The sequence below is a fragment of the Dermacentor albipictus genome, chromosome 5 (assembly GCF_038994185.2).
Source record: "Dermacentor albipictus isolate Rhodes 1998 colony chromosome 5, USDA_Dalb.pri_finalv2, whole genome shotgun sequence".
NCBI lineage: Eukaryota > Metazoa > Arthropoda > Arachnida > Ixodida > Ixodidae > Dermacentor > Dermacentor albipictus.
In genome coordinates this window covers 138285643-138311202 of record NC_091825.1, presented here as the reverse complement: position 1 = coordinate 138311202, position 25560 = coordinate 138285643, and the positions used below count along the sequence as shown (strand labels likewise).

Below are 25560 nucleotides of genomic sequence, written 5' to 3'. Positions count from 1 at the left end.
CACTAAGACAGCAAACACGCAGTCTGCACGAACGAGAGAGGGCAAAATAAGAATAGGGACCACTTACTCTACTTGATTCATTCATGTTCATGTTGTGCTCCTTGTGTTGTCCCAACTGACACAACTAAAGCAGCAGAATAGTGTATACGCACCTTGCGCTGAAGATTTCCACAGTTGGCAGCTGCGCTAGTTGGTAGCACAGTCAGTAACAGCGCCTAGCGAGCGGTGGAAACAAAATGGGAAGGACGCGATGCTCATTCTTCGCAACGCATCCTACCGCTTATCACGAAGCAAGAGTACGTGTCCATGTTATGAACATGACAAAGGGCGCATGCTCCACTTCAATAAGCATGTTTGAGACCCAGATCGGTATCCCTAAAGTTTTTAAGTTTCAACTCAATGTTTCTCAACTCAACTTAAGTTTCAATGAGTAAGCTGAAACACATTTGCCACCGCTGTGTAAAAAAATGGTATGGACAAATCGGGCTCACTAGTATAAGGAGAGGCAAACATAACCGGTGCCCTTCAATTATGAGCTTATCCAGTGTTCTCGCAAGATACGCGATTGCTAGCCAAATCAATGTGCGCCATGCGTTTGCTCACGGAGATTCTGATACAGCTAAAAGAAGCGAAAGATAAATGAAGCCAAGAAATGTATAGGGGTATTAACTGTGTTAATAAGTGAAATGTTTCATTAAATATGAATTAGCCACCAATTTCCGATAAGCATCGTATTCTTAGTAAAGAAAGACGGAAATGAAACTTAAATAAAAGACAACTTGCCGTCGGTTGGATCTGAATCAGTATTCTCCGCCATGACGCTTGTGATGTTCTACCAGTTGAGCTACGGCGTTAGTTGTCCAACAGTCAGTCACTCAGTCACCCCGAACACCGCTTGTTATTGTCCAATCATTGCTGATCTGCGCTGCAAAAAAAATAAAACTGCCGTATTATAACTCAATACGGCACGGAAGAACTCACACGAAAGATTAAGTAAAAATGAAAGGAAGAAAGCATACAGAACGTTTTTTTGTATTCCTTCGGCCATGTCATTTGTCTATGACAGCGGCAGAAGTCGCAACAAAGTAGCTTCGCAGGCAGTCGACTTCGCACAGATGCAATAAAGTTCGACCTTAGCAGCCGAGGACTTCCAGTCTTCCTTCCAGGCTCGTCCCCCTTTTTACGCAGCACGCGCAGCTCTCGACAGCCCGAATGGCCTAACCCTGTCCAGCCCGTTAATAATAACACAATGTCTCGCAGATGGCAACGCTATAATTTTTTTTCTCCATTCGCAGTATTTGCTTATCATGAAGTCATCCGACACTAGCGAAACAAATGACCCCGGCGATAATTTTTATCTGTCCTTTCGCGGTAGGTGCAGCGAAATGCAAATAAGCCAGTGCAATTTTTATTGATTTGCATTGTTTGTTAGTTTGTTTGTTTCCTTTTATCGTTTACTACTCGGAGTGCTTTCCTTTACACATCAGCATTGGTTGTGACCATTCTGCGGCCGGGGACTCATAAAACACCGGCCACGCTTGGTGCTCGCACCACCAAACGCCGTTTTTTCTCGTGTCATCATAACCCGAGAGCGTTGCAACAATACCACAGACTGAAAGGAAAACGTAGGGCACATATCAACAGGGTTCATAACTTACATCCAGCTCCTAAAAAAAGGTGCCGGTGCTAGCGAAAATTGAGCAAGCTAGGACAACTGGTGGTGTTCTCGTTCCATCAATTTGAAATTACGCATGCTCTGCTCTTTACCATTTTAGCCATCCTGAGCTCCTCCAAATATTCTTTTTACAACTGAGTCACGAACCGCAAAACAGCGCTTTTTTCGACTTAGTTTACTTGGTCTTAATGAATGTTGACTTCTTTCGCACAGATGCCCTGGACAAACTAAGTCAGAAGCGACGTATTCGCACGCATCGCTCCACGAGACCGGCCACTCTGAATGCACATTGCTAGGGGTTCAATCTTACCACGCTTTGCGCTCACGCCTCTGGCTGACGCGTGATAAGGCTGCTGTACAGCTGCAATGCTTATATATCACTCGGAGCACGTAATGCCACTTGGGATTACCGAAACGAGACGAGGGAAACCGTGACTAGCCTTGGCATTTGCGAAAATATAGCGCGATAATGCCTTGCCTAATCCTCTGGTCCTCCATATGCAGCAAAACTACGGGTCTGAGCCCAGTAATATTGCTTTGCGCAACCTGAATTGATTACAGGCGAGTCTGCTGTGGGACTCCGGATAAGGTCTCTTTCCTGAGTGTGTTTGTATTACGGGGACAAATTTTGCAGTGGTGGACATCGTTCTTGCAGGTCATGTAGAAGCACTACGCTCGTTTCTTCGGGCCATGTCACACTTGTCGTTTGGAGAAATTGCCCGGATAGTAGGGCTTGCTGTTCTTTAAAGCCTTCTTTGAGTTTAATGACAGAACTAACATTCGAAGTGTTAGTCTTGGCTCACCCTTTCTGAAACACTAATGTACGGATAAGATCGTGTGATGCGTAGGATGATGCCGAATACCATGTATTCTTTGAGCTTTCCGACGCTTTCAACGGGAATTTGTTACGATGTTCACTGACTTGTCTGAAGTAAAAAGTACGCGGCTTTTATTTACGGTTATGCTTCTACTAAAAATGAAAGCCCTGGCATTCTCGTACGCAGAAGAATGTCATAATGGTGGGTCAAAATGGTGGGTCAAAAACAGAATGGTGTAATGGTGGGTCAAAAACAGAAGCAATGTAAGAGGCGAACCTGAGCAGGCTCTCATTAGTTATCTGTAATAGGAGACGGGGATAAACATATTAACATGAAAAAAGTATCTTACTGAAGAAGCTATGCCTATAAGACACATGACGATGCGTTAAGAAACGCCGCGACATCTCGTGCAGTGTGGTAGTGATAAAAAGCGCGGGAGTGCACCTAAAATTGTCCTCATTTTGTCGTCGACGTCGTCGTCGTCGTCGTTGTTTTTGATCTCCGTGGTGCATGCACCAATCTTGGTGCATAATAGTTGGGACACCCTGTATATGCTGGTGGGTCCCAAGAAGCACACTGCAGCAGTGCTTTTGCATTTCGCATTCTTACGCTATAATAGCGTATCACAATTTTTTTATTACACTGCTGGCTCTATTGTTAAGCTTTAAGCAGCCTCCCCGAAGGATGTACTGTACATAATATATTACACTAATGCTCTTTAAAAAAGCTTTGGATACAGCAAAAATAAATAAAAACGGTAACCAGTTCGCCATACAGCATTGGCTCACCCTAAACGAAATGCTTGCTTATCGATATCTGCTGTAGCAGCAATAGGAATCATGGCACTCAACGACATTTTCAGCACTCATCAGCAATATATGGAACGTAAACGGATCGTCCCTGCTTAAACGTTAGATGTATGTTTTATCTTTCCAGTAAAGCATATAAATCCATAAGCCACTGTAGTTTCGGCCTGTGTTACGTTAGAAACATTCGGCTGGCAGCATCATGACTCTGTCACCATTTCGCGTAGTTAAGCTAAGTCACAGCACTCGCATAAAGTCAACCACCTCCGATCGGTGCGATGGCTTTTGGTATATGAAGTCCTGAATAGGTAGCCTAGGCGCTATATATGTTCTTATCAATGTGCGTGGGTTAGTGATTGCATTAAAAGCAACGTTGCTGCGGCAGAAGTTACGTGATAATGAGCCACCTGCCTCTTTGACGGATAGCTGCACGCTATCGTTCGAAGTTAGCCTCAGCCCGATGATGAGCTGCCGCTGTTTGCGCCTTTCCAAGAACACGCCATTAATCATCCATGTAACTGGTGCTTCGCGATGCATATTTGTTATTATTCCTTTCTATTATTACTTTAAACTTTTTCTGTGTTGCTTTTACATTGCTTTTCTATTTTACACCACCCAAAGTAGACACCGCAGTATGTATAGAGCATTTCATGCACTGCCCTGCATATATATATATATCTGTATATATATATCATAAGAAGTCAACAAACGAACGCACCAAGGACAACACAGGGTATATTACTAGTGCTTAATAATTGAAATTAGGAAATTATATATGATTGGAAGTGAAATCGCATAAAAAAACTTGCCGCAGCTGGGTAACGATCCCACGTCTTCGCATTAAGCTTGCGATGCGACAAATTGAGCTACCGTGGCGCTGTCTTCCCATCCACGTTTTGAGGTATTTATGTTGTACTAACGGAACCAACCCTGGATATATATATATATATATATATATATATATATATATATATATATATATATATATATATATATATATATATATATATATATATATATATATATATATATATATATATATATATATATATATATATATATATATATATTATATATATTTATATAGATTGAAGAACTGGGGTAGTTTATACAGTGCTGACTAATGGCCACGTCCTCTGCTGCAGAGAACTTACAGATGAGAGACAATACGGGGTAGGATTCCCTAATCCATAAGGACATAGCGGGCATCATTGACGAATTCTACAGGATTAATGAGAGGGTAGCTTTAGTCGTAATAAATCTGAATAGGAGGTATAGAATAAAGGTAGTACAAGCCTATGCTCCGACCTGCAGTCACGGTAATGAAGACATGGAAGAGCTTTATGAAGCTGTTGAATTAGTGCTGAGAAAAGTTTAAACACAGTATACTGTAGTCATGGTGACTTCAATGCAGAAGTGGGTGAAAAGCAGGCCGGGGAACAAGCAATTGGAAACTACGGCATCGATTATAAGAACACTAGTGGAGAGGTGCTGGTAGAATTCGCGGAAATGAATAAGCTCCGAATAATGAATACATTCTTCAGGAAGCGTAGCAACAGAAAGTGGACCCGGAAAAGCCTTAATGGAGAAACAAGAAATGAAATAGATTTCATAATTTCTGCCGATCCCAGCATAGTGCAGGATGTAGAAGTGTTAGCTAGGGTTAAGTGCAGTGATATAGGTTAGTGAGGTGTAGGATTTCTTTCAATATGAAGTGAGAAAGAGTACAATTAATCAAGAAGGAACAGGCCAACCTAGACGCAGCAAAGGTAAAAGCACACCAATTGCACATCAAGCAAACAGATAGGCAGCCTTAGAACAGAGATATGAAGATGACATAGAGGTAACGAAAGAACCCTTAACTAGGCTGGCTTCAGAAGCAGTAATTGAAGTACGAGGTAAGGCGTCAAGGCGACTAATAGGTAAGCTTTCCCAATTAACGAAGTTCCTAGTAAAGAAATGCAAAGCATGAAAGTGTTCAACTCAAGAGATCAGCTAGAATTCGCGGAACTGTCAAAACTGATCACCAAGCAGAAAGCAAAGGATATTCAAAATTACAACGTGAGAAAGACTGAGGAGGTTATAAAAAATGGACGCAGCATGAAATCAGTGAGAAGAAAACTTGGCATAGAAAAAGCCGAGATGTGTGCGGTGAAAGATAAGCAGGGTAATAACATCAGCTATTCATAAGATTTAGTAAAAGCAGTGGAAGAGTTCTAGACCTACCTGGACAGTACCCTACCTTCATTCAATGTAGTAGTGAACAGGATGCAGAGGCTCCTTCTATAACTAGCGATGAGGTTAGAAGGGTTTTGCAAGCCATGACCCGGGGGAAAGCGGAAGGAGAAGATAGACTAATAGTCGATATAATTAAACATGGAGGACATATCATGCTTAAAAAGCTTGCGGCGCTTAATACGCAATGTCTCTCGACTTTGAGTGTTCCAGAGAACTGGGATAATGCCAACACAATGCCAATCCACAAAAAGAGAGACGTTAAAGATTTAAAAATATAGGCATATTGGATTACTTTCAGCATTGCATAAAATATTCACCAAGATAACTTGCAATAGAATAAGTGCAACACCTGAATTCAGCCTCTCTGTATGGCTTTCAAAGATTATGAAAAGGCATTTGATTCAGTAAAGATACCAGGAGTCATAGAGGCATTACGTAATCAAGGAGTACAGGAGGCATATGTGAATATCTTGAGAAATATATACAAAGTTTCCACAGCTACCTTGGTTCTCCACAAGTAAAGTATAAAGATACCTATAAAGAAAGGGGTCAGGCGAGGAGACGCAGTCTCATGTTATTCATTACATGCTTGGAAGAAGTATTCAAGCTATTACACTGGGAAGGATGAGTGAGGATCAACGGCGAATATCTCAGTAACCTTCGGTTTGCAGATGATATTGTCCTGTTCAGCAACACTAGGAATGAATTACAATAAATTATTGAGGGAATGCAAAGAGAGCTTCGCTTTAGAAAGCAAACCCCGTCGTTTTTCTACAGTTTATTTTTTTGCGCGAGAAAGTTCGTGAATAAAAGCAAAAAGAAAAAGCTGCGCTTTTCCTAAATCTGCAGACGTCTGCTTTAGGGGAAATGTGGTTGTGAAATGTTTACAGAGATAGAGATAGAGGATGAGGAAAGAAAGGAAGAAGGAATGGATGTTATCGAGAAAAGCGTCTTATTGGCTAACGTACACTGAGGGACGGCAAAAGGGATGTATAGAAAGGCTGGGAGGTTCACCAAATTTGCGGCACCGCAGACACGCTCGATGGAACAGATCGGACATTTGTTGCGTGGTGCCAATGGCAGCGGGAGCAGCCGTTCGAGGTGTTTCAGAAAACTCTATGTCAAAAGTATTTCACGTTTGTAACATTCCTTTGCAAAAGCATCAAGGCTATTGGTTTCCCCTTTGAAGCGTGTCAGCATCTATATTTCGCGGTTCTTTTTCTGCATTTGTAGTGCTAAGTAGCAGCTTGAAACGGCAATGAAAATGGAGTGGGTACGCCGACAAAGCTGTGGTGTTACACTGGGATCTACACGTTGCAATTGTAAACGCGGCCCCCCAGTTCAGAAACCCTTTATATCGCGCTCGACACTCGAACGTGGACCTTTCTATTCGTAAAAGCACAAAGCTGTCTTGTGTTTCTTTTTTCTTGTGTTTTACCTGTTTATTCTGGCTCGATTATACTGCAAGTACCAACAACAACACCATCACCATAACTGTGCAATTGCAACTGCACTGGGTGTTAAACCCTGCCTGCGATTGTGAGGAGATGGTTTTTTTTTCGCACACTAATACCGCAGACACACTGCCCTTTAAAGAGAAGATAGGAAAATAAACAAGGAAGCCTTGTGTGATACGAGTTGGTTGCGGGAGATTGCATTGAGACCTTACATTGAAACAGAATTGCGTCGAAACAGAAGCGGACAAAAAAAAAAACGGTGAGACGAGTGTCAAACGACCGCACTGCTCTCGCGGTTATGAGGAAAGGAGCGCGCGACTCGGTCGCGGGAAGAGACAGATCGGACACCCGAGCGGAATAATTCAATTCCGCTCAGCCCCTTGTCAGAGCCCATCGTTTATATTGCGGAATACGTATGTGGGAAAGCGGTGCGACAGCCCCGGATGGAGAAAAATTATGTTTGCTCAACTTCGGTCCAGGTTCCCATTCTCTCTCTCTCTCCCCCCTCTTTCCTTACTCTTCACACGCCTAAGGTGCACCGAAGCGCCGTAGATTCGCAGGGCCGGCCGAAGAGGGTGCCGAATATTATGAAAGTCGACTGTCGTCTCAGCATTAATAATTCATGAACTCAAAGTATTTCACTGTGTGCGAATGCGCGTGTGTCCGTTAACGCAGGAAGATAATAAATGAAAACTTATCCCTCAGAATTTTGTTTCGCGGGAATTCATTTAAAGAATGGTAGGCCTACTCGCTTCGCACACGGCCGAGGATGCTGCAGCAAAAAAAAAAAGAGATCATTTAGTGGAGACGAAATATTATGTCTGGAGGAGCGCTGAAAGGTTCATGGTAAACTTTCAGAAATTACGTAGTTGACAATATATATATATATATATATATATATATATATATATATATATATATATATATATATATATATATATATATATATATATATATATATATATATATATATATATATATATATATATATATATATATATATATATATATATTTATATATGTCAGACTCGGAAGCAGTGCAATTGCTTAGAAGAATTGCCCCGTACAGGTATGGAATTTGCTGACTCTGAAGCAGCGAATTATTGTTCTTATACGCACAGGAACGCAGTATTGAAGCTCACACAGGCGACGCTTCGGTCCTAGCTTTTCCTTTTCTTTAATCTCGCAACTATTTTCGTAAAAGAGGCAGAATGAAAGAACCCGCTTATACCAGGCACACAGTTATCTGCAGTATTTAGAGACATAAGAATAAAACAAAGATGAAGCCTGAACACAAATGCGCTAGTCTAAAGCACGGTGGAAGAACTTAGCTCAGTGTTTTACGTGGATTTGCTACGCGGTTAGTCTGCATATCGCGTACAGTTAGGAAAGGATCTGCGCTGGGCACGTTTTCCCTAAAGAAGTTACTACATCTGGAGATATTGTAAGGCTGCTCTAGCAAAGACGCAGAGCCTAACTTACCCCGAATGTTGACAACCGGCATAGAGGCCTGGAACAAAATAAGGTGTTTTTATTATGGCTCAAGTTACATTAGCACGATACAGTTTGTAAAGCACGCGCGCAAATTCTTCCTTTCGTTTGCGGTTCTTGCAAAGCATACGGTATACGTTCTTTGAAACGGGCCAGAATGGAAAGTGTATGGTTAGGCTGCAAAAATCACTTATACACTTATGCCGACAATATGCGGCAGTATACCTGCAGGTATACTGCCGCATATTCTGGCACCACAGACGTGTCGTAGAAACACCATGGTGTTTCTACGAAGACTTTAAGTGATTCTTAAAGCCAGCCGTTCTGAAATGAAGGGAAGGTCTGCTCGGAGTCATGCCCTCAGGGGTGGTGATACCGGAGGGGAGGGTGATACGCGGTAATTAGTCGCTAATTAGCCAAGATCCACTAATTACGCTTTAAACTTTTAATTTCAGCGGGCTCACCTTAATGGGGAAATTGAAGCGATCGAGCTCTCCGTACAAAGTCATTTCAACTTTTGGATGCGGAAAAATGCGGTTATCCGCGGAACTGGCGGACGGCGGATTTCGGCTACCAGAGCGTGCGAAACCGAAACTGAGAGGCTGCATCTAGCGCAAAGCCAGGACCGTCGAGGCATCGTTCTGATCACGTCACCCAGATGCGGGAAACCAGCGGGCTGCCAGCACGCCGCGACAGCGAAGGGCACGAAACCGCAGTGCTCTGGCTGCCCAGCGCGCTGCGGCTTCGTGCTTTGTGCTTGTGCTTTGTGCTTGTGCTTTGTGCTTGTGCTTTGTGCTCGTGCTTTGTGCTCGTGCTTTGTGCTCGTGCTTTGTGGTCGTGCTTTGTGGTCGTGCTTTGTGGTCGTGCTTTGTGGTCGTGCTTTGTGCTTGTGCTTGTGCTTTGTGCTTGTGCTTTGCGCTTGTGCGTCGTGTGACGTGAGCAGAACGTCTTCCATTAACCATATCCTTCCTTGTTGCACCGGGGCTAAGGTGCTCTTCGAAAATGCCTGGCCATGTGTTCTGCGTGGGCTAGAAACGACAGTGGAAGAATTGGAAGCCACTCTGATATGGAAGCTAAAGCTTACACCTGGAAGAAGTACGCGCGTTTTCTGCCGTATGTAATCGATTGACGCACGCGCTTTGCATAAGCCTGTATAGGGCACCACCCGCCGTGGTTGCTCAGTGGCTATGGTGTTAGGCTGCTGAGCACGAGGTCGCGGGATCGAATCCCGGCCACGGCGGCCGCATTTCGATGGGGGCAAAATGCGAAAACACCCGTGTACTTAGATTTAGGTGCACGTTAAAGAACCCCAGGTGGTCGAAATTTCCGGAGTCCCCTACTACGGCGGGCCTCATAATCAGAAAGTGGTTTTGGCACGTAAAACACCATAATTTAATTTTTTTGTATAGGACACCAATGGCACATGCTTGGACAAGAGTGAATAACTCCTTTTCGGGATAAACTATTTGTTGCATTTGGGTTCTGTTTAGCTCACTACAAGCGTTAAACGGAAAGAGTACTCAATTTCGATATAGTGCACTCGGAGGCTTGTGAGGAGTGATGCCTACAGCGATGCAGAATGTATGTGCGTAAACGTGCTACGTGATCAGGACTAAAATGTTTACATTTCTAGCCGCCTCTGAGATGTGAAATCAATATCCTGAGCTGTGCCTGACATGAGGAAGCAGGCAAGACCGCACCGAGCAGAAGGCAGCAATAGTCGCAAATGGGTGCCAACCGCCGTATCATTTTACTCTCCGTTACAGGCTCGCAGAGACAGGCCGCGCACTGCAGTGCGTATTTACTTAAAGTATGCCACTTGCGTATAGTCGACCGAATTCTCGCAACTCCGTACTTTGTGAGCATCTGGAAATCAACCAGTGCAGAGGCGGTAACGGCGGAGACACCGTAGGTGTTGACAACACTTCACTAGTGCGCCTTCGTAGGTAGACGCTATATCTCGGTGTACGAAGTAAAACTGTTTCAAAGCGTCTATTCGAACATGAAAGAAGCTCTCAACACGTTCAGTGATATGCTTTAGTGGCGGCTCTAGTCACTCTCGTTGAGTTGTTTTGCTTTTGCTCCAAGAACTACAAAATGCAGCAAGGTTTTTTTGCACTTTCTCCCGTGTGATGCGCACACAACACACCTGTGCAACAACCAGCACAAGAAGTTAGGCACAACTTGCTGCAGTGCGTTCAGGCTCTCAACACCACTTTGTAGGAGGCGGCACCTGCTTTGGATTTTTTTTTTCTTTTTTTACATTTCGAGGGTGACAACAACATAGCCCCGTATTCCCAGAGAAGTTCGTACGTAAGAATAATCCGCAAGAACAGGTGATGACCAAATATGATTGCAGATATTTTATTACCGATGGTCGGTTGGCTAACAGAAAAAGGGTTTCTGCGAAAGAGTTCGGTTCTCCAGTGTTATCTATTGCGTGTGGTACTGGACAAACTGCATGCCTGAATCAGTTAGTGAAACGACGTCGAAGGGAGCAAGTTCATACTGCCCGTGTCAAACTACTCCTTGCGCATTCTCCTTGCAGCCAACAAAAATTTGGTCTCCAAGAGATCTTGTCGCCCTATAGTTAGTTGCAATGCTCGGATATTAGAAACGGACTTGGTCTTGGGAATGTTAAGCATTAATATATTTGGCGCACCGATAGAAACACGATAAATACAGACAAAAATACCGAAAGGAAATTTGCTTGCGTGTCTCAATCATTTCTCTCTTTCGCGGTGCATACGTCGCGCCCAATAGAATCATCTATAGAAGTGCTCCGATCTATGCACGAGGTCGAAGAAAGAACGTGGACAGGCTCGAAGAGAAGCCAAACTGCACGAGACATTTATTCATCATGCACTCCGAAAGTTGAGACTGTTTTGCATTTCTGACTTTTCTACCACGGTACTCTCGGCGTCAGGTGACGCATACCCCCAAGCAATTCCAAGCACTGCGGCATCGCTATAGGAATGGACCATAAGAACCGTTGGTGACGAAACGATCGCTGGTCCATGAGCGGCATAGGCCGAATGTGTGGGTGTAAGGCACGCTGTCGTAAGTGCGGCGAACGACAGCGCTGATGCGGATTCCCAGAGGGGGTTAAGGGTTGTGGCGCGCACGGTCTCGCTGTTTCTCTACTTGCGCAACACAATAACGTATAGGCGAAGTTGCCTGGAAAAGCCTGGAAGTGAGCGGCAAGAGGTGAAGGCGCAGCTGCGGTCGTGCACAGGGCACTCTACGTGGCCTCGGGCCACGGGACACCATTGGCGTAACGCGATTACCTTGCAACGCCACCGTGTGCAGGCTAACGCGCGCCGTTTACTGAAGAGAGCTCAACGTTAGTTCCCCTTCTGGGCCCCTTGCACAATAACGCTCTTTCTGGCGGCAACTGTTTGCTCTACTAAGAATAAGAGCTCCTTGCTCTTCTTTTCCTCTCTTGCAACTTACCCGACCTCTCTATGCCCTTCCCCCCTTCTCTTCCCCACATTCCAGTGCAGGGTAGCAAACCGTATTTTCTGTAACGGTTGACCTCCCCGCTTTGCTCATTCCGTCCGTCTGGGCGCCCGTCCTATTTGCTCTATTTGATACTACGGAAAGCTTGTTCACGTTGCTGCGGTGGTGACGCTCGCAGTACCCGTTCACATTTCGAGTCAGCTTAACCGCGTTAGACACTATCGACGTGTACGTGTTCGTTTTTCGATGTGTTGGCCGTGGCAAGTGTACACGTGTCCCCAAGGACTCCCATTTGTTATCCACATAGAAGTCGCCCTCGATCCTCACCCCACAGCGCCATACTCTCTCCCTTCCCCACCAAGCGTCATTCGGCTAGCTTCTGACGTTGATTCCTTTGCTTCCGCTTTATCATTCCTATGAACGACGGCATAAAATTGAAATAATCACGAACGCTTTGGGTCTCTCTTGTTACCTTGGTACGAATGTCAATTTCACATTATGCGCTAACTTTATCAGCTGGAAAAAAAAAGGAAGGAGAAGGGATTATCATAACAACAGAAACAAAAGGTAGGGATATCGTTGGTGAAGCACCAATTACGTGGATGATTAATGACACCCGCCAGCAGAGGCGCAAACAATGACCGCTCATCGTGGGGGTAAGGCCGACATCGAGCGATAGAGAGCAGCAATCTGTCAAGATGGTTGGCTTGAAGCTCTTATATTTCTTTCTGCGCCTACCACGGCTTGCGAAAAAAAAAAAAGAGAACAGTACACCTATAAGCAGATATTCTTTTAATGCCTTCCTGCCAGCAATAGCTCGTGTCCAGAGCCCTTAAGTTAAGAGAACTTTCGTTATGGACGTCAAGGAGACGCAGATCGATCTTCTGTAAATAATGCAATAACACCTCAGTGTTTGCAACAGGAAACTTCTGGCCTGATTAATTTGTTTGCGCAGCAGGGAAAAAGAAAACGCAGTAAAAGGGATCATTTCAAACTTAAAGTGCCTCTTTTCTTCCTTTTTGTCAATGTTTAAGCTACACAGACCAATTTTTAATAAGGTGTCCAATGTCACGTTCCTTGTGGTAGAATAACAGATATTTTATTATTGACTTAAACGGCGCCTTTACCATGTCTCCGTTCTCTCTGAAGAATTGATTATTTCATGATTGATATGTAGGAAACATTTTTTCCGAGCAATATGACCTTTTCAGCTAATTCATAAATACGCGTTATGCCGTCATTTTTTTTTCTTTTTTTATTAACGTAGAACAATTCCAATATGTTTTATTCTAATCTCCTGACGTCAAATTTGTGTAACCACCGACGCAAGCTTCGGGCGGTGACCCGCAGGATCGTCTGAAAAGAACAATCAAATACTCTCCTCATTTATAGGAAGTCACATTTGTTTGCTTTATAAAAGAATAACATTGCCTACACTGAGCAGCTTGTCTTATCTAATTGGCTGACACGAGGCTGACAAGAGCACGCTCAAGTGGAGAGGCATTCGATGGGACCGAGCCAGTGCTTTGAAAATCGATAACCGAAGGAAGAGGGTTGTGCCGGCGTCTGCGATTGGTCCGCTTTCCCTTGATTAGTTTGCGGTGGCGAGTCTAAAATCGCGGCGGCACGCAACGAAAGGTTAAGAATGCTGCTAAAACGGATCCTCAGCAAAGAAGAATTGGCAGAACGAGGTCGTAAACGGGCCGAATGTGCTAGAAAACGTTACACGGCCACACAAGAAGTTTTATTGTACGCAAATTAAGCCATGCTTACCGGCAGGTTTGAGTATACAATGCCTGAGCGATAGGCAGCAGCCATCTTTTAACGCGATAGCGTTAAGGAGCTCGTGTCGCAGAAAAGCCGGTGTCGTCGGCGTCGGGTGTCGGCGTCGGTGTCGACGTCGGCGTTTGTGGCGTTGACCGTGAGCGATAAATCACGGCAGGCGCTTCATAAATAAAAAGCAACTTCCAAGATTGTTAATTATTCCTTTTGGAACGGGACAGCCTGCGGCTATTCAGAGAAAAATTCAGTTTTGTTCAGCATATTAATGCATCTTTAACGCGTACACGTCACTTTGACGAGTTGAGTTTTCGCAGTTTTGTGACGTCGCCTGACAGGGAGGCGAAGTGGGTGCAGCCCGAAAACTTTTGGCCAATAACTGAGGGCTAATAGCGAAAAGGCGTCGAATCAGAAATATCTATTTTTGCTTTGTTCGGTTCAATCATGCATAATCAGTGTGTGCACGTCATATCAGATGGGGAGCTAACGCGGTTTTCGTGACATCGCCTGACAGACAGGTGGAGTAAGGGTGGTCCAAAAAAGTTTTTGAGCAATCGGGGAGAGCTGATTGCAGAATTAGAATAGAAAAGATAGGAATAGTTTTACGTTATAGCGCCACCGAATGTTAAACAACCTGTTCATTTAGTGTTTTCAGTATGCTTTCCGAAGCCTATTCGTTCGTAAAGAAACTGACTTGAAGAATGGTTAATGGACCTTTTACGACCTTAGGTGTATCTGCGCACATAAAATGGAGTAGACAGCATTAGTATAAATATAAATTGGTGTTCTTCAACCACTCACTGAAGTGCAGGGTAACTTTTCGCAACCCACAGCGCCGCACTTTTACCGTCTGGTCAACGTTAAACTTACGAACACTATTATCAAGCTTTCCACATTACCTCAATATAAAAGCGGCTGAACAAACGGTCCAACCAGAATGTGGCTGGTCGGAACTAACACAAAACTCAATGTAATCATGCAGTATTCGCCTCATTTCCTTGTTTATTTCCTTTCTCAGTAGGCAAACAAGCTTTCTCACGTAATTTCTTTTTTTTTTGCTTGTGGGACAACTCTTTGCCTACACGATAAGATGTGTGTTTGTCCTTCCACTGAATCTGTTTGACTACCTTCTTAAGCTTCGCCGTTCGTTCAAGTTTGCGCCGGGTTGCCGCAACGTCGACGCAAACGTGGTCTATGATGACACGGAGAATGAAAAAAAAAGTAGGAAAAATGTGACATTTGTCGTCTAAATTAGATTTAGAAACAGTCTCTGTGCAAAGCAAGCAAACGCTCCCTAGTGGACGCTTACAAAGCCCTAATTCTACGCGCAAGTCACCACTAAGCGTTTCCTATAAGGACGCGGGTGCATGAACCTGTAGAATACTTGGTTCACCTTCTGTTTACTAAAAACAGCAAAGATTCCAATAAGAATTTTCAATAGTGGGGCCGGCTGCAAAAATGCTAAGGTCATGCGTTGCTGGATCATGTCCGCTCCTGTACGCTGTAGTTGCGGTCGCCGGTGTGTTCATTGCAAGCATGACTGGAGTCCGGCCTTGCAACACGCAAGTGCCCACGAATACTGCACAAACCTGCAAAATCTGGCAGTCCCTGGGAAGTAAGCAGTAATATTTGTATTTTTGGGACGGAATGCACTAACATACAGATTATTTCTTTACAAACAAGAAAAAAGAAAGCTTAGGGCAAATCTAAATGATTTCTAATGATTGGTTCTTCTCAGAATACGCAACAACTTCATTTCTTTTCATTATTTTTTTTACATTGCACGCTTGTGCAACACATGGTTTCATATTGAAAGTCCATAGTTCACTGTGTTCTATAAGACCAATCAGACAAGCATTACAGCTTACATATGCTTTGTATCACACTAGCACATTTTATAACAAGACTACACCATCTCGGGGTGCCGTTATACCTCTACGTCAGGTGACAACCTACTCGAGGTCTGACCCTGCCGCTGTAGTTCAGCGGTATGGAGTTTTGCCACTGTGGATGAGGTCGCGCGTTCGATCCAGGCCACAGCGGCCACACTTCAATAGGGGCGGAATGTGAAATGTGAAATGTGAATGTGAACGTACAGGAACCCTAGGCAGTCAAAATTTAGCCGGAGTCCCCCACTACAGTGCGCCTCACACACGCACATGTACACACACACACACACACACACACACACACACACACACACACACACACACACACACACGCGCGCGCGCGCGCGCGCACGCACGCACGCACGCACGCACGCACACACGCACACACGCACACACACACACACACACACACACACACACAGTCAAACCTCGATATAACGAACACGCATATAACGAATTATTGAATATATCGAACTCTTCCGAAATATTTTTGTCAAACACATGTAATTTTACCTTCCTATAGCGAACGCGGTTTGGCATAAAACGGATATAACGAACTTCGCGACGCCAAGCCCTACCTCACTTTAATAGCAGGCGGCAGGCTTCGTTCCACTACAAATGTGTTGCGCGGCGCAGCAAACGTTCAGGAGTGCCTCGCAGGCGCTGACAGCGCCTGCGAGGTAGTCCTTGCTGCGTTGGATTTACAGCGCCGCCACTGCAGTGCTATTGAGGGCAGTGGGTTTGCCCTTGTTGAGTGTTTGCAAACTGTGGAACAGGGCGTGATACGGAATGCGATCAACACCAAGAAGCATGCCGCGATAACGCAGTTCTTTGTGCGTAAATAAATGAACGTGATCCAAGTAAGCATCGTTCGAGTTGCTGTGCCTTCTCTGATTGAATTTTGCTCCTCTTGCATGTATTTTTTACGAAATTTTATATTACGAATTATGGATATAGCGAACTAATTTCCGACTTTTTAACTGTTCGTTATAGCGAGGTTTCACTGTATATATATCATACTTCTAGGTGCTGTGAATTCGTTATTTATGTTTATTTTACCTCGTTCTTTGCCGCAACGTCATTTTTGTTTCCTTTTTTCCTTTTCTTCTTCTATAGGCATGCAGGGAAGTATCCGTTAGGATATAAACCCGCTTTTAACCATAAGCAACAACACCAGAGCCTGGCGGCCCCGCGATACGAGATGTCAATCGTATTGGGACTGAAGTCTTCTGCAAAGTCAGCTGTTAGGCAGACACTGCGACAGACACCTCATTTTTTCAGTGAAAGTGCAGGTATGTACGTTGCGTATGCGGAGCAAGAGCACCCACGAGAGTGGATATTTTTATTGGATCAAATTTAAGACGAAGCATGCGACAACATCAACGGCAGCAGAGCTCGCAGAGCTCTTTACCACCCTTCATTGCATCGGTGATGAACCGTCACACAAGTGGACGATCTTCAGCGATTGAAAGGCGGCACTCTACTGTCACCTTTACGACGCGGACCACACGAACAGCCAGTATTTCATATTACACAGACGATGCACCACATAAGTGATGCAGGCGATGAAATAACTTTGCAATGGTTTCCAAGTCACTGCGGGATTATCGGCAATGAACGGGCTGATCAAGCTGCCCGTTCAACCCATACTGAGCACCACCACGCACCAATACCGCTTTCTCGAACTGACGTAGCACGGAAGTTCCACCTGCTTGCTCGTCTGTGTAGTACGTCGGAATGGGATGAGCCACATTTCAGGAATTCCCGACTATACTCCCTTGATCCCACATTAAGCCTTCGAGTCCCATCGAAACTTCACTGTGGGGACGCCACGCTTTTGTATCGACTGTGGTTGGGCGTTGCTTTATCCCCATAGGGATGGCCGACACCGCAACCTGTGACCACTGCGGCCACAAAGAATCTATTGGCCATATCTTGTGCCACTGCCCACAGTACACTCCACAGAGGGAATGCCTTCGCCACGAACTCGACCAGCTTGATCACCAACCACAATTGGAAGAAGGAATTCTACACCGTCGACAGGACCTAACATCACGGAAGGCCGTGCAAGCGCTGCTGCTCTTCTTGCGATCTACCGGCCTTTGTGAACGTCCCTAACTGGAACGCCCTTCGTGTGTGTGTCTCTCTGTGCGCATTTTTTTGTTTAACCCTTTCCTCTCTGTCCACTTTCTAACCCCTATCTTTCGACCCCAGTGTAAGGTAGCAAACCGGAGACTAATATCTGGTTAAAAGGACTGACAACTGGCCTGAATATGTTGTGAGAAGTTGATGGAAATGAAATGACCATGATTTGTAGTGATAAGAATCCCGCATGCTGTTCGGGACTTAAGTAGACGTTATAATTTTAAACTGGCAAAGAAAGTCATAAAAACAAGTAAGTGGTGAGGCCTGGTGGTGAAATCTTCATACTTCGAAATATAGTCAAGAGATTAGTGTACGTAAGTCGACTGTCATTAAGTACAGCGCAGTTATTGCTTACAATCGCAGTTAGTATGTTATTAGACACTTGCGTTTTATTCTATGCGTATTACAAAGTAAAGCAAGTCCACGCTAACGTTTTACGCGCGCGAGTATAGCGCGAGTTTGCAAGTATCCAGAGTTTTATGATCACCCTGTGATACAAGTTGCCGTCGACAAGTTGTGCCGTAAATGGGTAGGTTTTTACTTTCGTGTCGGCGCCTCTGTCACCCTGTACTGACACCGAGCCCTCCGCCGACCATCGGCAGATTGTCGGCGTCGGTACAGTCTGACAGAGGCGCCGACACGAAGGTACAAACGCTGTCGCCGATAGTCGGCAGACCGAAGGCGGTGTAGGGTCGCCTTAGTGTGAGTGAGCCTTTACCAATCGACATTCTCCGGGCCCGCTGCTTGTGGCGGGGACGGTGGCCTATCTTGCAAGTCGGATTCTTCGCTTCCGCTGCCGCTTTCGTCCATCGAAGCATGGCGTTCGGGTTCTACTTCAGGAGGATCTAAATTCTGAGCACGCATGCGATCTAAGCTGCTTTGTTCCAGCTCGCTCAGGTCTTCGAGAGACGACGTCGGAAATCAAGAACGCACACGCTTGGCTACAGCAACACGAACCGCGTATCTCGTGTAAAAGCGCCGTTTCGTTTTCGATAAGCTTGGTTTCGTTTTGACTAGTTCAATACCAAAGTAGTTAGACAGGAAACCGCAAAAAACAGGTAGCTATTACTGTAGAAATATTTTAACACTTTAGAAAGCATGAATCGCAGGAGCATCGACTCGATAAACAAAATAGCACTTTCTCACACCTACGCCCGCACTTGTCGCCTGCCTCCCACTAGTGCCTGCCTATAATTACTATAGCACTCACCTACCACCCTTTACATCATGCTTCCAGTGAACGACTTCGCTTTCACTGCAAATCGAAAAATCCTGATAAAGAATGTTCCACGGCGTTTTCCGGGCTACTACTTCATGATTAGACGCTCTGGGCGATAAGATTTCCATTGCACTAAATAAAGCGGGTGCCATGAAAATTGGTTGTCTGTCTCTTTAACCCGTCCCTACCTTTCCTCTTCATCTCTCTCTCTCTCTCTACACCGGATGCATGTGTTTGTTTGCTTGACTAATAAGTGTATGTTAGTGTAGAGCTTCACAAACTTCTACGCATGATTTTCCTTAATCTTTTTTTAAGTAAGGTATTCACGATCGCGTTCAAAACCGAGCACCATTAGCTTCGTAAGTAGCGGGTTCTCGGCAAAGAATTGTACTCGCTACCAGTAGCACTGTAACCTAGGTTGACCGGATCGCTCGAAAGCGATTGTCTTGACGAGTTTGAACTGTCAAGACATTGTCAATTTATTTTCCTTCGCTTTAATTTTCTATTTTTTTCTGTTTTATTGTATGCCACGTCATCATTCATTCCGGCAAAAAGAAAACTGTGGTAGGAATTAAATTAGTGACTATCGGAAGTTAGAACAAATTCTATGGGAGCACGTGGCAACGAGATAAGAGAAGAACAGAATAGATTTGGTTTTAGCATAATTTAGGTTTATTTTGGAAATTTACTTTCTTTTCTCTTTTTTTTTCCTATTGGCCTTCCTGGATATGTGCTACGTATTTAAAAGCTGCAGCTCAGGGCCACTGCAGGTCCACAGCCAGTCTATACATTTGCCATCGGAACAAATTCTATCTGCCATTTCCCTGAAGTTATCGGCAGGGATTCGCGGCAAAAAGAGAGCCAAAAAGGACATCGCAGGCGTTGCATCACTGTGGTAGCTAGCAGGGTCTTCCATCTCAATTCGTCATGACCTGCCGGCGAGATCGCTGTCATTGTTATCAGCCTTGCCTACTGCATTGGCAACCGCAGAGCCCACACAGGAATGTGTTGTTGTTGTTTTTGTTGTTGCCTTAACACATCGCTCGTACCCGCAAGGGGGATTGGTCACACAAGCTTGATTGAAAATTGCATCAAATAATACACGAAAAGGGAATAAAGGAATGCATTCAAAACGTAGCATTAGGCAACTAAATGTTAATAGAAATTTCTTGAGTGTCTATACATAAATTTAAGATAAAATGAACATAAAGCAAAGCGTCCCACAGTCGGTAACCTAGTAGCGATACCTTCCTGACGCTTCAATGAACTTGTGTATAGCAGCGATCATTGACCCATATGAATGTCAGTGCTGATGCTCATAATCATGAGGTCATCTACATGGTCCATTCGGCTGTGGCACTTTCAACAAAGGTATTTATTTAGCGCGCTATTCTTGCTAATCTTTATTGAAGCTTAAAGGCAGGCAGGACATAACAAGCGTTTAGCGTGATCTTATTCCATGAAAGCAAGGCAGACAGACAAAAATTATACCTCTCGTTATGCAAAGCTCTGCAACCGTACTGTGTGCTTTAAAGCTCTATGTCGGATAAAACTAAAAAAATGAAAAAGAAAAGAACAACCACTTGCCAATCGTCTTCAATACTGTCATTTTTTCCCTCTCTTTATTTATTTCTCGGAAAAGGACGAAAAACAGGTTGTCAGTATCGCCATCATCATTGTAAGTTCTTCCATCTCTCGATTTATTTCTCGCAGCCCAATAATTTTCATGCTGTAATTAAATGCAACCGACGTGCTGTGTTGGCCATTAATTCCCTGCACCCCGAAGGACCCCACCTAAATATCAAAACAGCTTGTGGCCACTTCTGCATAATACAAGGGCTCGTACCTTTAAAGAATGGCGCTGCGGATAGGGTCGAAGCGATTGTTCCATTGCACATTACCTATGAATGCGCACGCTACTGCGATATATCGAAACCACATGCGCACAGATGGTTGGTGGTATTAGAGAAGCGCTGCGACTGAAGTCAGTGAAGAAGCGCCCACGTGAAGTCAGTGCAAGGCTCGCGGGAGACCGTGGTGACAGTATCGTTAAAACGCTGCTCTCGGATTCCTGTCAACGTCGCCGCGAATACTCCCTAATGATGGCAAATTGCCCCCCCCCCCCCCCCGTCTTCCGTGATTAGTGGCAGCCATAGCGTGCCGAGCTTTCATTATGCACGCCGTGACCTCACGCTGAATCGTTCCTTACTGTTCACGCTAATTACTTATACGTAGCAGGGCGTACGCCCTTCTCGAAAAAATCATTTTTCCATGAGTGACTCGTCGTTTGCTATGTATTTATGCGTGTTCGGCTCTCAAGTAGTCACGCACGAATCCTTTCTCTTGGACTTTGAGTGGCATTCGATGAACAGTGATTACCAGGTCATTTCTGGCGCAACAATTACGTTATAATGTTTCGCTTTCGAGAGCCGTGTAACAAGGCTTGCCAGAGTTGCAATGCATGTATGTTTTTTTCCCGGTATCTTTTATCCATACGGGATAGAAGCAAACGCACATACCCATAGTGATCTGCGAGGAGGGGCAGAAGCAATTAAAGCCTCAGAATTTCAGCCATTTAGTGCCGCAATTTTCCGCTCAGTGACTATAAAACCCGCAATAATTAGTGCAAGTAATTAGCACATTTACGAAATATTTCCTACCCGGACGTTCGATAAATGCGATAACCTTACGATAATTGACTGGGCAAGGGTTTTGTTCTCGTTTACATCAGAAAAGTCACAATGAACCATTCTTTTTTGTTACGATTCCGGTGTATCACCACATCTGTTTGTGTAAATTTACACATACCTTAAGGTCTGGCTATCAAGGTTGCTGCGCAAAAAGTTACGCAAATCTTGCGCAGAAATAATATTTATTTCTTAAGACCAGTGTAGGTCATTATCAAACTTGACGCGTCCGTCCGCCTTCGCAATGTCAAGCAAGCGTGTGCGCAAGCTGTGATTAATAGCATGCTGAAAATTCATATCTCTCTATTACTGAGGCTTCCCACACGACTTAAGCTTTGATTTAAGGTCTCCATTTAAAACATTCAGTTAGAGACAGCTGCACTGCGCCATCCGGCCCCGCATATGCAAATTTTAGTAAAACACAGAAATGTTAGATTATAGCAATAACTTCTTGTACACCTGCACAAAAACGCCGCACAGATAGCTTGAGTTTCCATTCTGAAGCTTACTGCTGCAGGCTGCTCGCGTTCAGCTTCAGTCGTTTCAATAAAAAAAAAAAAAATAAGACGCTCCACAGGAAGGAAATAAGTTGCCTGATGATGCACAGATTTAGTATTGCCTAGCGTAAAATTCCATGCAATTACTATCAAGTAATACGATTTGCAGACACGCAGTACCTCGCGGAAATTTAGTAAACGTCAGTGCACGCCAGGTGGCCTGCCAACCGGCACTTAATGCATCTATACGATATTGTGGCGGAGCAGCTAGGATAGCAAAGCCTGGAACGTGACGACGGCTAAGATGTGGAGCTTGAAAGGGAATGGGCAGAAATGTGCGGTCGTAGTTGGGCACGTCAATTAGTAGAGTGAAGGAAAGTTAGCGAGAAAATGTGAAACAAACAAAAATTTCTCGACTAGGCACCCCGAACTGCTTAACGACCAAGCGGGACGCACTCTCCCGCTCGTCTCTCATGACGCTAACGGCCTGCGCAGCACCTTGCACGCTTCGTAGTTAATTGCGATTTAAATGGCCAAAAGTTGTACTCTACAATAGCGAGCGCTGACTGATGAAACATGACGCCGTCTCGGGCGAACGTCGCTGGCAGCTGTAGGCGAGGTGTGCCGTGCACAGTGACACGCCAAGAAGCTGCGAGGCCGAGTGCGGTTCTCACCGATCTAAGAGCCAGGTGCTCGTTTTGACCTTCACCTTTTTGTGTTTTCGAGAACATAGTGCAGGATGATAAGGCGCGGAAAATCACGCTTGTTCAGAAGCAGCGTCGCCGCTTCCGCACCATGCCAATAGGTAAAGCTGTGCTATTCTGTGCTATTACCTATTCCCTACTCGAAGGAATAAGCACTTCAGTGGGTCGCCTTCTTTCATCAGGGAACATTCGAGACCACCGGGGAAAAGTAATCAAATGGTAAAGTAGTCAAACGTAATCAAAGGTACTCAAAAGTAATCAACTCAATTGATTACATCATTCAACTATCAAGCATTATCATGACGACTTACCAGTCAGAGCTGAAAAGAAAGCATTCCGCTATGCTGAAGAATTTTGTTTGAGTAGCAGGCCAGAGCATGCTATAGCTCAGGTAGACCTATCTGCCGTTCTTACTATTTATTTATTTATTTATTTATTTACATACACTGCAGCTATAGCAAGAGTGGGAACGTTATACATTAATATACATTACACACTAAAAACACACATATAAACAAAAACATGACATACCCAGGAATTAGGGACATTTCATTCAGTTTCCTTTTTTCGCCACCCCGTGGCGTATCGACCTTAAAGACTTCGAAAATCGCGCCATGACTTATGCCATGACGCACCACTATAGAAAACACAATAAAAAGGAGCACGCCCTGAGACTGTCACTTTCACTCGGTACATGGAAACGAGTGAGGTACATGGAAACGAGAGGGGCTCTGTCTACAGGCAAATGACATCACGACTGTTTTACCACAGTTGATGTTCATATGCCACGTTTTGCACCAAGCGCAGAAAGGCATAAGATTTCGGGCAAGACGGTGGTCATCAATGGAGTTAATAGATTCGTACAATACACAGTCATCTGAATAAATTAAGATTTTAGTTCAGGTGCTACGAGGTAAATCATTGCTATATATTAGAAATAATAAAGGTCCTAATACGGATCCCTGAGGAACGCCTGACGTACCGTTCACAGGAGTTGATTCCACTGAGTCTAAAGAAATAATTTGTGAGCGGCAACGAAGAGAACTGGCTATCCAAGAAACAAGACAGGGACTATTGAATATGGCGTTTTATTTTATCACTAGTTTTTAATGGATCACAGAGTCAAAAGCTTTAAAGAAGTCAACAAAGATGGCATCCACTTGATTACATGTCTAGGTTAGAAGCTTTATCGTGAACAAAATCTACTAATTGCGTTACGGTACTACAACCGTGACGGAAACCGTGCTGAGCAGATGTTAGAACGTCATTAGAATCAAGGAATTCGATTATACGTTTGCGAATAATGGGCTCTAACGTCTTGCATGACTGGGGTCTTAGACATACCAGCCTGTAGTTAGAGAGAAGTTGTTTATCACTTGATTTATACAAAGGCGGGACTTCAGCTATTTTCCATTTATTTGGTACTTCACCATAATCTAAGGATTAAGGTGCGTGTGGAGAGAGAAAAGAAGTAGACAAAACTGTGAGCTTATTGCTGGTGGAAGCACAGTCTCAAAGCTTAGAGTGTGCCCGATTGTAACAGCGAGTGTTGACACAGCATTGGGAATAAAACTGCTACAGACACAGGACGCCTATAACATTGTCTCCCTCCGTCCTGTGTCTGTAGCGATTTCATTCGCAATGTCTCACCAACTGGCCTACAACTTTACCTTGTTAACACAGCAGTAATGCAGTTACCACGCTGCATCATCATGACCTAACCGTCTGCAGAGCGCAGGCTATTCAATTAGTTATCTATTTTTCCCTGACGTGTGGTTTTAGCGCCATTCATCGTCTATAGGGTCTTCCCTTGTTCCTGTGTTCTTGTGGGAACAAGTGGATGAAGGTATTACGTCTGATAGCCATTTCCTGCGCAGTTTCTCAAATATCTTCTATCAAATTTCTCTATATAGTGCATGATCTTGAGGCATATCCTGCCACCGACACCAATAAATTAGTTCTTGTATATTGGAGCCACATATGACGCATATAAAATTATTTCCTTTCAATACTTAGCGAAATACCATTTTACAAAAATTAGGTTCTTAGTAATTTGTTGTAAAGATTTCAGAACTGATATCCCATATAGACTAATCACATCACATTATAAAGAGGCCACTTTTCAAGTTACATCGAGTCCGTAGGACATACGTCGCACGGCGCTGGTAAAACTGACTTATACTAGCACTTGGCGTATAGTATACTATACTATACACTTGGCGCGTATAATTCCTAGTTTTGGTAGCTTTATTACCGAGCCCCCTACATTTACGCTGTCTGTCCCTTTATAGGAACACGCACATGCGGCATAGTTCTATTAACTATTGAAAAACGTTTTCAAGCGTAACGCGGCACTTTCACTCTATCTTCCTGGCAGCAATTCATTTGGAACATAGTAACTGTCAAAAGGCGTTATAACGTGACATAACTACTGCTCCTGAAAACACACACAGACATACGCACATGTGCCCGCAAAACACATAGAAGCGCCAAGAAATGATTATCGTTTTCTGTGCTCGTTCTCATCAATGTCAGGTGCCGAAACCGATCGAGTTGGACTCGTCGGGAGTTTTACCTCCCTCCAGCAGCACGGCCAGAAGTGCATTCGATGTTGTTCGAGAACGTAAGTGCTACGGAAGCCTATTAACTCGGCTTTACGATCCTTTTACGACTGTTTTTCCGTATATCGCAAGCTG

At 44.3% G+C, this 25560-nt stretch overlaps 1 long non-coding RNA gene across 3 annotated transcripts in view; it reads right to left on the bottom strand.

Moving 5' to 3' along the window:
* The window catches only part of LOC135909323 (uncharacterized), an 87700-nt gene that overhangs the window by 31424 nt on the left and 30716 nt on the right, over window positions 1-25560 (bottom strand). Inside the window, exons 2-3 of one of the 3 annotated variants that reach the window (XR_011514952.1) lie at window positions 784-925; window positions 153-215 (exon numbers count right to left, since the gene is read on the bottom strand). This is a non-coding gene — a long non-coding RNA (uncharacterized lncRNA). The remainder of the gene's footprint in view (window positions 1-152; window positions 216-783; window positions 926-25560) is intronic. The other 2 variants (XR_010566681.1, XR_010566682.1) reach the window with 2 other exon arrangements.